The sequence below is a fragment of the Acipenser ruthenus genome, chromosome 27 (assembly GCF_902713425.1).
Source record: "Acipenser ruthenus chromosome 27, fAciRut3.2 maternal haplotype, whole genome shotgun sequence".
NCBI classification, from domain to species: Eukaryota; Metazoa; Chordata; class Actinopteri; order Acipenseriformes; family Acipenseridae; genus Acipenser; species Acipenser ruthenus.
Genome location: NC_081215.1, coordinates 19,688,736 through 19,702,787, shown reverse-complemented (window position 1 = coordinate 19,702,787; position 14,052 = coordinate 19,688,736). Strand labels below are relative to the sequence as shown.

General features: G+C 35.7%; 1 protein-coding gene across 12 annotated transcripts in view; it reads right to left on the bottom strand.

The window, feature by feature from the left end:
* The window catches only part of LOC117432044 (pleckstrin homology domain-containing family A member 7-like), a 113,216-nt gene that overhangs the window by 56,910 nt on the left and 42,254 nt on the right, over nt 1-14,052 (bottom strand). The window contains exon 1 of one of the 12 annotated variants that reach the window (XM_059001808.1): nt 4,600-5,074. The exons of the other annotated variants lie outside the window; for them this stretch is intronic. The gene's annotated coding sequence lies outside the window, so the exon portion shown is untranslated. Of the gene's footprint in view, nt 1-4,599; nt 5,075-14,052 lie in introns of those variants that run through there. 12 annotated transcript variants of the gene reach the window in all.

The following is a 14,052-nucleotide window of genomic DNA, read 5'->3' as shown; positions in this document are numbered from 1 at the left end:
AACAGAGTTCTGTTGGAACGGTATTGCTTGTTTATTATCAGAAGGAGTTCTGGGAAGCCAGGCAAATTGCTTCCAAATGGGATATAATTCCTTGAAATTGTTTACCAAAAAATATAGTATTTGTTCCAAGCTTTATTATCCACCTACTCCCAATATAAAATGGAAACAAAAAACATGAAAATATCAACCAACTACTGTATATAAAGCAAGAAAAGGGTTTGAGTAGTAGCAACAATTAGATAACCGAGACCTCCCTACAACAGTACATACCCCTACTGTTGAATATTTAAGTGACATTGAAGCATTTTTATTTTTATTTCTTCTTAAAAAACATTTAGCTACAGTATGCATTTGTAGTAAAATACAGGCGTCCTTCCTAATACGACAGAATAGCAATGTGCCTTTCTGGTGCTAAACAGCATTAACACTGTACAATAGACTAGTCTTGCTCACACTCAGAGATGTGCACATTCTTGTGCTCCATTGTTTTTTAACAAATGGCTGTTGCTTCACTTGTTATGGAATTTACTACCAAACAGAGAGCTATCACAAGAAAGGAAGTAATTTTAGACATTCAAAAAAGACCCACAGTAACTGTACAGTAGTGCCAACACTCCCCTTAGAAAATATACATTACTGCTTAATTTATTAATATAAATTAATTATTTATAGAAACGCCATTCTTTAGAACTACAGTAGCAAACACCTCAAGGGAAGAATTCTCAGCAGCAACTTATTCTCTGCATCACAGTATAAAGTGTAGTTTTTGAGGAATGGGAAATAAGTTTAGCACAAAGGGATGTGAACAGTTTAGAGTTCCAATATTTCAACATTTTCAAAGAGTTTAACCATTTAACTGCTGTCAAAGATTTTATACAGTGGGATTTGTGCAGTGTGAGGTTATTTATTTAATATGTATTCAAAACATATACAGTAGTCTCTTCTACATGAATGTTGTAGCATATCATAAAAAACAGAAACAGTACTCTAATGGGAAGCTTCCCATCATGGCTTGATTGTTATAAACATAAAACACTCCCGTGCTGTAAGTTTAAAAACGTAAATGTGTTGAATCTTAAAGTTTAAACATTTAAGTAATTAAACATAAACACCCATATTAGTAAATCTTTCATAAAAGACACTGTCTTCCATACCTCCATCCTTCCATTGCATCAGTGATTGACTCCATCCCTTAATATTCAAACTGCGGATACATTTCTGGCATTTTGTTTTGACTGGATCATTTAAAATCCTGGATGCTACATGCTTTAAAAAACATAAATCCTAGAGACATTGTGTATTCATTGTTTATGATAGTGAGCCATATGGCTCGGACAACATCCATCTAGCTGGATAGAAAGCAAGTACTGGTTTTATCCTTTACAAACGGACATTATTGCTCTCTCCCAAACAAATACCTACATAAAACAGTGATTTGTCACAAAATGCATTAAATTCTAACACTTAACAAAAGAGCAATCATTGTCGTTTCAGTTTACAGTAGAAGGCAATTTAGATTGCAGTATGGATTTGAATTAAATAGAAAACCTTTTTTTTCTGTAAGATGAACAGAGTTTCTTCAAATACATTCTTGATACAGACCATGGGTTTTTATTAGACTGTAATTCTACATTTATTAAAATAAAAAATGTTAAGCCTTTTGTTTAAGCAGTCATTTGCCGCTTCACTATATAACACATTTTCAATGTAAAAGCAGACCTGATTTATTGTAGTATTTACAGTGATATTTATACATATATTTTATATTTTTATTTTAGTTTACAAGTTTAAAGGTTTTAACCCTTACAGTTAATGGGCTTGTTACACTCCCAGTGAGAAAAGCCAATGCTGGATTTAAAAATAGATTTTTTTTTTTGTTTTTAAATAACTGCATAAAATATGATTTGTACATATTTAAACAAACAACAAAAAACAAACGATGTGTCTAACACGTGAGCGCCACTCTGTTACATTACATTCTATTCCAGTTTAGGATGCACAGCATCTGCTTTGTAATGGACCTGTTCAGATCCTGGACTGCAGAGGAAATGCAGCCTGAGAAGCCAGCTGTTTCAGATTGGTAATCAGCTGGATTCCACAATTAGTCTCTCAATCCTTAATGGGACTCCCAAAGCACCTGACATCAAACGTCAAATAAAAAAAAATAAAAAAGAACATGAACTCACTTTGCGATCAATTTGCACTCCTGAGCAGTTTATAGAAGGCAGGCATTGGTTAAAGGTTACACCAACACGATATATACAATTACAAGCAGATAAACACATGGAGACGCCCACTGCAACAGAACGCTGTTTTTACTGATCTGCTATTGTAAATGCAATCTAAATTCACTCAGTTGGCATCAGTACAACCTGAATACATCACACCAATTTCTGGCAGGAGGTGATGGGTAACTACAAAATAATTCTGACAGCTTCATCTGCGAAATTCATTTTTCCATCACCACTTTAGATATTTAAAGCAGTGGGGTACTACAATGACGTTCAATTTTATATTAAATTGTTTTATAGTGACTGCTTACTATATTCTTTTCTAGGAGTAGGTCATCATCCTGTGCAATCTACTACATAAAAATTGCATATTTTTGCATACAATCCTTGAAAGTAAAATAAAATATACTTAACAAGACACCTCTAGGTTGAAGCCTCCCCTAGTCTGGTATTCTGTGATCTGAACTATACGGTCTCTCAAGTATAATTTTATAATCTTATCTGCAAGCTTTACTTTATCTCAGGAGAAGCAAAATGAAAAAAACATGAAATTTATGCAGACATAAAACTAATACAGTGCTTAATAAAGGGTATGTCAAATCTTCGAAACGTAAGACTGGAATAAATACCAGTACTTCTACAGAAGTAAAACTAGATACTTTCACTTAGTCGCAAAACTAAGACTTTAAGTTACTGGGTCCTATTTGTGATCCAAACAGTGGTTGATCTTAATATCACCTATCGATGAAATCCCTGAAACAGGACACTGACTGACGTTAGAAAAAATACACAGAGGACGTTGTTGGTTTTTGTGACCTTGTTACACAATACCCTCTTTTTTAACGATATGGTGGCAGTATTTAAATCAATTAAATAAGGCCAAAAGGTCTGGTAAACAAATGGTTTCTACTAACCTGCTCACAAATCCTTCACTGCTCAAGAGGTACTCCCAGCCCCCAGACTAAATCTGTACTAATCCATGGGGGATGCTTTTAGAAAAACAACTTTTTCATTTTAGTTTAGATTAGGAGTCTGTTTACTCTAACTCTAATCTAAAACAGTGTTCTCTAGCATTGGCAACAGCAGTTTAAATACAGACTATTTCACAATACCTGTTTAGTGACTCTGCGGGTCTAAAGGTCATATTTAATTTCACCGTAAGATTTAAATGAAAGCCGCCTGTCAAATATTGTGCACATTTTCAACACAGATCAACAGTTGACTTTAAGCAAGCTTGAATGTTGCCATCTGTGTGTTCACTGTCAGTTGAGTTGTCATTTCTTCCTAAGAAAAAATGATTTTCTTTGAATTGTTTCAGGGCATGGGTGAAATGAAGCTGAATTGATTTTGTATTTTATTTTATTTATTTATTCAGGAAAGTCCCTTTGAGATTTAATTATCTTTTTCAAGGGAGACCTGGTCAAAAAGATGGCACACTGTATAAATTTTTTAAAAAAAACACGCACAAATACAAATGAGTACAACCAATAGAAACAAGTTAATCAAATTACAAGAAACAATTTAGGAACAAAGCCCAGTTATTTGATTGGCTAGCGGTTAATTGCTGAAATCAGGTGCCTACAAGGCATCACACACCTGAATTAGTATTATATAAAACAGCATCTTAACCAGATATACACAGTTGTTTTCTAAATATTATTACATGCTCACATCACATACAATATACTATGGAGAACATCCCAGGATACCGAACCATAAACCCGACAGCCACCTGTTTTTAAATTGTACTCTTTTCTACACAAAGGTTCTGCCTGGGCTGACATTTATACAACACCGTCTTATCTTTCAGCCTATCAGTTTTACCACATCTATCAGTATCTATCAGTTTAAAGCAGTGTGTCACTATGATTTAAACAGTATTACTTGCTTGTAAAACAATGGAAAAAGTCTATTGTAAAATAATACCCCCTGTTTGCTTGTGAGCGGTGAAGTCAATAACATTTGTCTTGGCTATCCTAAGGAGTGGATTAGATCTTCCAAATAGATTTCAACAAATGATACTAATAAACTACTTAAACCAACAGTAAACAGTACATATATAATTCATATCCAGTTTCCAATATACATCTGGATGTTTATTATACAATCTAGTGATTAACAATGTCAAACCTTGGTGTTTGTAATGATATACTGTATTATACTTTAAGTCCAGCTTCACTTTAAATAACAAACTACAATATTCTTCTGTACAGTATACATTACCAGCACAAGGTCTTGCATGCTGCTACTGTATATGTTGCCTTAAATACATTAAACTGACTTCTAGATTTCCCATTGAAATCCTAATCCTAAAAGTTTAGTAACCACAACACTTCCTAGGTTTAAAAAGCAGACGTCCACCATTTACCTGTCTCTCCATAGCAAGAAACCTCTTCCCTTCAGACTCAATGACTTGTTTTCTCTGAACTTGTCAGTGAAACAGAAGCAGCGTCTGGGGGAATACAATCTTCCCGTGTGTTTTCCTTCAGCACTTCAGTCCGATACTGCCCAGAGCACTCTGGGTGGAAATTCATTCACAGTACTGTATCTAAAAGAGACGTCAAGGTCTTACTCCTACTCCACGCTCGCTAACAGAGTGGAATGCCATGGAGCTTATCAGTTCCCTCTCAGGCACAGCACCTTAAAAACAAAACTACAATGTTACCACGAAAAGCAAAGCTACAAGCGGCAAATAGTGCAAGTGAGAAGGGCCATTTTCTGAGTGTGCATTTACTGTACCAGCAGCCGTCCTCAAAATAGTTTTTCCTTCACTATAAAGCCAGCCACCACCCCCTTGCGGAGTCACAGTAATGAAGCTTTGCTCAGTGGGCACACCCTTGCACATACAGTACAATTTCTTCACTTTGACACTTTTTTTAATTTTTTTTTATTTTCACCAGCGCAAATGAATATTTTGCAGTGCTGCTAACCACCCTCATCTGCAAGGCACTCCTATACATAGAACAGTTAGGAGGTGTGAGCTAATGGTCACATTTCAAGGGGATTCAATACCAGCTTTGGCATCCCACGCCTGATTGGACAAATCCAGCTTTGCTCAGCTGCCAACTAGTGATTGGTCAGAAAACAGCGAGCACTCTATGGAGTTCTCTCTGCTCCCACATGTCCAGCATTGTGACAGGGAACAGAGGAATTTGTATCTGCCTTGTGAATGCTAACCTCATCCTAACCAAGGCCCCTCTGTCTGTTTTGTTATTATTCTGCCACAAACACTTATATCTAGGTCATTAATTATCCCCCTGAGTGTTCAGTGGCTCTTCTCTAATTCCTTGAACAAAGAAAGCCTTTTCATACATAGCTAGCCTCTTCTTTGGAAAGCAATTCTGTCTAGAAATAATGTAAATAATTGTGTATGTATACATTTACTGTAATGCAGATTTTAAAACTGCATATTAAATTCAAGCGCTCTGCTCCTAATTAACACTGAACAGTGAAGTGAGGTTGTACAGAATTGGATCGTGTATTCTGTGACTTGACATTAGAATTGCTTTTGTTTTTGGTGCTGGTAATGCATTTAATAGCTGATGTCATTTTATGTACATAATGTCTAGGAATTCTTGTCTTGCATGCGTAATTATAGGTGAGGATCAGAAAGATCAAGTGACATATCATATATATATATGTGTGTGTGTGTGTGTGTGTGTGTGTGTGTGTGTGTGTGTCTATCTTCAAGCAGTTACAGTACATGGGGTATAGATGTGTTTGTTCAATAAAGAATTCTATTGTGAAACATAACCAAATGGAATAACCATCGATGTTCCCTATGCTGTCTCATATTTTCCAAACAGTAGAATCGGTTGGAAAAACAGAGCAAAAACTTTGTATTTATTTATTTATTAAAGTTTTGAACCAACTTGAATTCAGGATTTAAAACATGTCTTAGTGTCATTGATCAAGAAACACCATTTCACAATGGGATCTTTCAGGAAACACTTGCAACTGTAAGATTTACCAAGTTACTTTAAAACATGCTGGAAGTCTGTTGCAGTATCACTATTCCTAGTTGTAAACATCAATGTGTTTTGCTTTTTGAGTAGGTCAGCCTCTCCATTTCAATTCCACCTTTTATTTTTTCCCTTTTCCCTGGTATTAGCAATGAAGTAGCCACTTATTTACCATTTAATGTCTATTATCCCATATAGTTTTCCCAATTATGTTCAGTAATTGCCATATAATTATTCAATAATGAAATAATTGAATTACATTTCAGAACACAGTTTCCTCATTTGCATTTTACTTCTCAAATACAATTTTGCTCTTTTCCTCAGAGATCTTAAAAGGGATAATGTGTTACAACATAATATGCATAAACAAACATATAAAGCGCATTTGCTCCGAATATTATTATAAAGCTACTGACACCTACAAAAGGAACTAGTCAGGGATGAGCAGGTCTGTTTCTTTTGCTACCTGATCTGGATTCCATAGCCTGGTGATCAGAATATATTGTCTATTTTTCCCTCATCAATAAACCAAATCAGCAGGCACTATATCAAATCCTGCTTCGCGGAAAGGCTGATGGTGTATGTTTCCCTGATACAATGCTGCTTTGTACCGCAGGTTATAAAAAGTGACAGTTGCATCTCTCCTGTTTCATCAATGATTTAACTAACAATAGCATTTCCAGTGCAGCGATGCACAATGACGATGACAGCAGGGAGTGGCTGTGTCACTGATAAATACGTAGGGTGGGGTCTGATCACCTGTAATGAATCTCCTCCTAGCAGCTGATGAGTTAATAATACTGGCATCAGCATGAGACACATACTTACCTCTCCGCTACAGAGCTTGCTCTTTAGTTGAATGATAAGACGTTCGTCTTTGAACCGTATTGTTTGTGCTTCGTGCCCAGCCCTTGCCTTTTCACTCAATTCAATGGGCTGAGATGCCAATTCATCACACAGTGATTCTACCAGCAGAGTTTTGAGCCACTGGGGGCTATTTTAATGATCTGAACAGTGGTGGATCTAAATACCACCACTTTTTAGCTCTTTTTTCAGCAGAATAAAAAATACACAAAACAAATCAAGTTTACTAATTTTAGGATGACGGTATTAAAGATCTGCCACTGTTTTGATCAATAAAAAGAACCCACTGTGTCATTACTGCTTACTGTATAGACAGGTGCAGTTTGTGGTTTTAAACAAGCAAAGAGGCAAACGGTTCTAGGCACAATAAAATGGGGACTAGTAACAATGTTAAACAATGCTATTGGTTAGCAATTCCTTTCTTACTAGGGTACATTCTACATTTATAACAACAACAACAACAACAACAACAACAACAACGACAACAACGACAACTTGATGAATGTCACTTTCAAATGTTGAACTAAGGTGGTAATTTCTCATTCCGCACATACCCAAAAATCTTTTATTTTAAACAACCATAGCTGAACACAGCCTTCAAGCTGTCAGGCAAACAATAGAAAGAGTGTGCCTTGACCAAGGTGACTTTGAAATGTTGTACTGCTTTCACATTCCAAACAGACGCAAGTCCGAAACCAGACAGACTCTATAATTTGTCAATCAACACCTTGTCAAACTTGTGGATTTAGGACACAGTCTTAGTGTCTTCTGTTTTAACTTTCAGCCTAACAAACAGTCCTACCCACATTCACAATGACACCGTACCTACTAAAGTTATATTTTCAGTTTAGATGTGAGCCAAAGACCAAATTGATGGTGCCAGTCTCCAATGTCTTCAAAGGTTAAACTTAGTGATTGATTTGATCCCCCCAGACCTCTGAGCATCCAGTTTTCTAATTTCAATCTTTCTTAAAGCTGTCTCCTAACTGATAACCAATAGGAAATTCAGCACAGTAGACAGGCCTCACTATTAATGACACCAGAATAAGCAAAGGTCATCCATAGGTTTACTTTGATAAGATGTTCATTCCGTACAATCAAGCCATTAATGATATATTCATGATTAAAAACAGTGGGGAGTAGAAAATAAACCCCAGGCAAACATATCATTACCAAGGGTTGCAAAATTCTCTCCCTGGACAGGCATTCGTTAGTTCATGAGTAATGTACTAATGCAAGACATTTGACATTCAATGAATTCAGCTGCCACAAGAATAAAGAGCAAAGCAAAAGTGCATCTCCATCACTGGGGATTATGAGTCGAAAAGATGTACAGCTATTTCAAAAACATTATTATTGATTTTATACATCTAAAAAAAAAGAAATGGAATGGAATGCTGAAAGATACCGGGACACCTACATGTTTTATTTAGATATTTAAAAAATCAACAGCTTAAGGAAAGCAGTGATAATCCTGACTTTAAAAAAGAATAATACATACTTGAAAACTACCTCAAGCATACTGCATTTCTGTAGCGAATATGGCTTGTTTACACCGCTCACAATGTATGTAAATCGTTTGAAGTGGTTGCTAAGTAACTAAAAAACAGAAAACAAGAGTCCTTTAATGTATTATAAATAGTGGAAACAAATAATAACTGTAATATTACTTGATAGGTACCAAGATTAATTACTTGAGGACTACACACTTTTTTTTTTTTTTGATAGATTTATTTTAAAAAGGCAACATGTATTATTCTCAGTTTAAGCTCAGCAAGGTACAGTAGCTGCTGAAGACCATTTCAACTAGCCTTGGTTCAGAATTCCACAAAGGATTTTGACATTATCAATGCAAGACTAAAGGATAGATAGATTATTACTCTCAACCACAACACCTGTGTGAGCTTCCCTTCTTTATTAAGCTACAGTCTTTAGCTACAATTTTGTGCCATCTTGGGAGTAGAATTTTTCCAATAGACAAACTTTCACCTTCACAATTTGTGACACTAAATAAGCCAAATCCATTTATTGGGGAAAAAATCCTGTGACACAGTCTACATTCCAAAACAGCACAAAATCAACAGCTTTGTTTTTAGAACAACACAGGAGACAGCTTAACTGCAGTTTACACTAAATATAATCTGTAATTTAAAACCACATGACTATATACTAACACTGCATTAAAATAAAGGTTTTCGGCAAAGCTAATGCCAATAGCAAACACCGTCTGTCTAAATGTTCTCTTTAGACAGACTAATGATACCGGTCCCAGTTATCAAAGATTTAAATTATAAACTAATTTGGGTATGAAAATAAATACTGCAACATAGGCTTTTTCCTTTGTTCTCACGTCTAGCCTAATTAATCTTCATAATTCTGCTCCACCATTGCAAACAAATAATTTAATAGCATTCATTTCCATCTGCAAACATCCAACAGCTTACTTCATTACATTGTACAGAATGCTGACTTATACCTCTAATAGTACTAAAATGTCACTTAGTAGGTTTCCCACGTCTGACTTACAAAAAACCGGGACACCAGAGTCATTTCGTACAAAAATAAATAAATAAATCAATAAATCAATAAATTATATATTTTGAAATTTAATGTTCAGGGAAGTCTTACAGATTTCCCAGGATAGCTGCCTCAAAAAGAGAACAATCCAGGCAAAACCAGAACGGGTGGCAACCCTATCACTTAGTAACAATTTAGACAAATGTTTCAACAAGAAGTTTTTATCTTTGTCTTTAGTAAAATCATGGCCTATATCTGAATACGTTAGTGATGTAGATTAACTCTTCCACTTGTTTTTTAGATCCAATTCCAACAAACTCCTCAAAGGTATTTTTAGTGATCTGTTTGACTTTGTTTTAGAAATTATTAACAGATCAACTGGAACAGTACCAACTACTTTTAAAACTGAAGTGGTTAAGCTGTTACTCAAAAAATAGAATTTAGATCCTACAGTTTTGATCAATTTTAGACTTCTCTCCAATTTACCTTTTATAGCTAAGATCTTTGAGAAGGTAGTAGCAAATCAACTTAATATGTTTCATGATAACAAGTTCCTGAAAAGTTCCAAATTAGGTTTTTGACCTGCTCATAGTACCGAGACTGCACTGGTTAGAGTTGTAAATGACTTATTGGTAAATGCAGACTGGGTATATTTCCATTCTGGTTTTATTAGACCTATGTGCAATATTTGATACTGTTGATCATACCATTTTAATGCATCACCTTAACTGGGTAGGGTTGTCTGGAACTGTACTAAACAGGTTTAAATCATATCTTACTAATTTTTAGAATTTTGTTTCCTTGTGAGACTCGGCATCAGGATTATCTACAATTACCTGTGGTGTTCCCCAGGGTTCCATTCTTGGTCCCATATTATTTTCTTTTACATGCTACCACAGGGAGATATATTTCATAAACATAGTGTACATTTTCACAGCTATGCTGATGACACACATCTTTATATTTCTGTGAAACCTGGGGATACCTCTGCTGTCTCTGATTTATTTGAGTGTCTGAATGATGTAAAAATCTGGATGTTTCGATTTTTTGCAACTAAAGTCAGATAAGGCAGAAGTTTTGATTATGAGTTTTTAGCAACAACTGGAATTTGCCAATTCTCTAAAAAACAGAGTTGAGTAATTTAAATTCAAAACCCAAATCAGAGGCCAGACTTTTGGGATTCATATTAAATTCTGACTTATGTTTTGAGGATCATGTCCGTAATGTCACCAAAGTGTTATTTTGTTTTTTTTATCTACAAAATATTGCTAAGATTAGGTCTTGTCTTTCATTGCCAGATTCTGAGAAGCCAATTCATGCTTTTGTCTCATCTAGACTCAATTACTCCAGTGCTCTTTTTGCTTGGTTACCAGATCATGTCTTTCCACGGTTACAGCTTGTTCAAAATGTTCAATGCTTAGTAAAAAGTTAAAAAATGTGACCACATAACTCCCATGCTTGCTTCTCTACACTGGCTTCCGGTAAGATATAGAGTTGATTATAAGATCACTACATGGCCTGGCACCTGATTATCTAAAAGAGCTTTTGTCCCTATCTGTACCGAGGTGTGCTTTAAGGTCAGCTGATTCTGATCTTCTGTCCTTCCGAAAGATTAAGACAAAATAGAAAGAGCTTTTAGTTACAATGCTTCCAGATGCAGTCACTTAATATTACTCACTTTTTTAGACTAGCATTTTACACAAAATGTTAAAGTTCTTCTCTTTTTATTTCTCTACTAATATTGATTTTTTTTTTGGTATTTTTATTTATTTTACTATAACTTTTTCATGTTCATATTTTTTTTATTCTTTTAATTCATTTTATTGTAATTTTTTTTATTGACTTGTAAACCGCTTTGAGATACTGTTGTATGAAAGGCGCTATATAAATAAATAAACTTACTAAATATCAGCAAGCTCTTTTAGTGCCATTTCCCCAAGAGGTTGAGACAGGTGGTGCTGTGAGTGGAAGTGATATTCAGCCATGCTCACATTCACCTGGGATTTCAGAGCTTAACACTGAAACCAAACCAAAAGCCTTGGGCCCTTCTATTTAGTACGAATGTAAGATGTCTCATCTACTACAGCACCACCAGAGCATTGGATACCAGTCCTGTGTATACAAGCAGAGAGGCATGCTCTTTCACTCGTCTTTAAATAGAACCCAAAATAAAGGTTATGTCAAGTACTGTAACCTGTATCACGTGCCCATTGCTGACCATTACTCCGCACTTCCCCGGTCCTGATGTTTCAATGACAGATGACGGCTCAAGCAATACAAACACTGTACATTGCCTGAAAGCTCAAAAACACAGTTTGGTTGCAAAATAGCCTTTCCTAAATGCATTGTCTTCACTCAAAAGTACTACGCATGCAAAAATAGAAGAGAATGAAAAAAATACAGAAAGAGATTATTCATATGCTATAGAATCTATATTAATAAGGTTCCAATACTTTAAATTATAACCCTTTAACCTTTAAGAATCTAGAATGCCTGTGGGTGCGTACCATATTAGATATCTGTAACATTTTTTTTTTCAGTGCGGAGCTGGGAGCAATGCTGAGCTGGTTGACAGAGACATACAGACAGATAACGGAGCAGGTGGGCGCTCTAGGAATCTATAAAGCAAACCCACAGGCATGCAAGGATACAAAAGGGGTAAGCCAGGGTCAATACATATTGAAAGGATCTTCTAAAAACTGTGCTTTGCTGTGGATAATTAGAGCAGAGATGATCCAAGAGGACACTGTTCTGCTTAACAATCTCTAATGTGACATAACATTTTTCAGTGACATATGGATATTTTAAGCGCTCCGATGATGCAAGGCAATTAGAATTTTATGATGCTTCTAAATCACAAGGTAAATATGTCTAGAACTAGAGACTCCTTTGACATATTAATTTTTATAAATTATTATTTACTTATTCAAAAAATGGAAAACATTGCTCAAAAAGTAGATAGATAATACATCAAGAATAATAATTGCAGTTGGTTTTATTTTGTAATATCTCCAGTTCCACAGTGCAGCTGGGCACCCTAAAGCTCCAACTCAAGGGACTTCCAAAGAGTTACATTGTGACTCAGTCACTTTCATTTTAAAAGTAATTATACAACACGTATCGGTGGGCAGTATTGTCTGAACTACAGTACCGAAGAGCAGCTCCGTCCTGAATTTCAGCAGCACACCACTGGGTTGGAATATAAGCAAAGACATGTTTGAAACAAGTCCCGGTAAACATGTTATTCCACTTAAGTGGAATGACAAAAATGTATCCCACGCTAAACACACCACGCTTGTGATATAAAATGAGATACAGTGTCATCCCAAACTAGTGTACTGCTGTATTAGTGATATTAAGCACCCTTGTGTGTTTTCCCTGCAATACATTGCAGTAGGGAATTGCACAGAATTTTCATCTTTAATATTTTTGTCAAACAGAGATCGCTCAACTGATAAATATTTTATCTCCTAGAATCCCCAGTAGCAAATCCCCAGGTTTTGAATCCTGAAAACAATTTAATTGCACCCAGTGCTGGTGTTTTAAAGCATGCAGATTCTCATCAAATTCCACTGATGATCCACAAGCCAAGCCCTGAGGATGCCACTTATTTCATTTAATAGAGTACTGGAACTGAACAAAATTCAGCGAATGAAATTCACCAAAATCCCCAGCCAGCATCACCAACACAACTATATCACAGTAGGAAAAAAAAATAGCACTAAGTATTTAGATAAAAAAAAGACCTTGAAGACACTTATCAGAGCTCAGCTGTAAAAACATTTCTGCTTTATGAGAAAGAGCAATACACATTCCTGCACATTAGAAGTCAACAGCCGGATCGTACTCTTCTTGAATGACAGACAAGTTTTTTTTTTTTTTCCAGTCTGTGTTTAAGTCTTCAGCAGAGCACTTCTTATCATTCTATCACTACATCAGTTCCCAGCTCGCCACCTGTCAATGACTCACACAGCAGATCTATAGGACTAGAGAGTTTCACTACAACTTGACATCCTGTGATGGTTCCCAGTGGTGCGCTTCTCAAGCCCACTACACCCAATACAGTAGATCCAGTTTAAAAATGTCTGGTTGGTACTATTGCAAATACTGATCCGTTGAATTATAGTCCAATGAAAATTGCTAATCTCGTGGAATACTCAAGTTTGTCAACATGGAGTATAATGTGAAAAAGATCAGCATCATTGATAAGGCCAGTGGATAAAAACATTGTGGCCAGGAAATAGTTAACTGGACAACACCTGTGGAACAAAATCTAAAAAATAGAACATTTAGCTGCAGTGCTTCTAGTAAAAACAAGTCCCTCTAAAAACTAGACATGGCATGTTGTTTGCAATGAAGCACTATTAAAATACTTTGCCACTCCTCACCCTGGATAATGCTTCTCAGACAGAAAAATACAGAAACCAAACGCTGTTGATTCTGTGCTTGATGAGACAGTCCACTATATCTTGATTGCA